The following is a 1369-nucleotide window of genomic DNA, read 5'->3' on the forward strand; positions in this document are numbered from 1 at the left end:
TAGCCCTGGCTGTCCTGGAACTCACTTTGTAGACCAGGCTGGCCTCGAACTCAGAAATCCACCTGCCTCTGCCTCCCGAGCGCTGGGATTAAAGGCGTGTGCCACCACGCCCGGCCAGGCAAACCTCTTCTTTTTCAGTTTTCTGAAATGATTGCTGCCTTTATAATCTTATGGTTTCAGGTTGATATATCCAGGAACAATATTAAGGGTGAATGAACGTCTAAAATCTGTAATGTGAATTGTTTTTCTTTCAGTGTCTTCTGTTGTCTTCTAATCCCATGCATAAAAGCATTTACAAGCCTTCCTATGTGACAGTAACTCCCAAGTTTTATACTAATGCTTTATTTCATTTCTGATTCTCTTTTGATAAGAGAAAATTTTCTAACATGGTATTAGAAGTCTACAAGACCATCTTGAAATTCTGTTCCTTGTTAATCTAACTTATTTATAGGGAATGTTTAGTACTCAGATTTCAACCTTGTGTCATTGTATATGGTAATAAACAGTTTTATTTAATTTGTAGTGGGGCAAATCACATAATCAAAAAAAAATTTCAAAAGCCTGCATTACTACAAGTTTGCCCATCCATTCTCTGGTATATCTAGCCTGTCACACGCAGAGCTGATGCAAGGGCTGCTTCTTCTTTTCATGCCTACTGCTCTGCAATGTAGAGGAAGACTTCAAAGATCCTATCCACCCCAAAAGAGAAGATTAAGGGCAAAACGTACAGAAAATATAGAAAACACATGCTTTAATATTTGTAATAAAAAGAGTTAACTTGTTTCTCACCTGGATTTTCCTAAAGAGACCAGTGGTTTGCCTAAAGGATGTAGGCTTTGAAATTAGATCTGGAAATAAATGCTGCTCCTCTCAGAACATTTTAGGAGAACAGTTCTAGAAAGTGATCAATGGTAATATACGTTTCATGAGTAGAAAGTGGTTTAAATATTTAAACTAATTCTAAGCGGACTTACTTGGTATTGATACCAGATTGCAGTCTGGGAAACCCAGTGTTCTCAGCAGTGCTGACAAAGTGAATTGAAATACTGTATCCTTGTAGACCAGGAGATTAAAGCAAATGCTTAACACTTAACAGTATGAGGGTCTTGGAATTAGTTTTCATTTATCTGGTTTTCTCTTATTTACTCTTATCACTGTAGTAGTGATATGTACCTTATCACTACTCTGCATATAAAGTACAAAGTGAGGAGAAACAATTGTCCAGTTAAGGATGTGTATTAGTCAGGGTTCTCTAGAGTCACAGAACTTACGGATAGTCTCTATATAGTAAAGGAATTTATTGATGACTTACAGTCTGCAGTCCAAATCCCAACAATGGTTCAGTAGTAGCTGTGAATGGAAGTCCAAG

The sequence above is a fragment of the Mus pahari genome, chromosome 12 (genome assembly GCF_900095145.1).
Source record: "Mus pahari chromosome 12, PAHARI_EIJ_v1.1, whole genome shotgun sequence".
In the NCBI taxonomy this organism is placed as follows: Eukaryota; Metazoa; Chordata; class Mammalia; order Rodentia; family Muridae; genus Mus; species Mus pahari.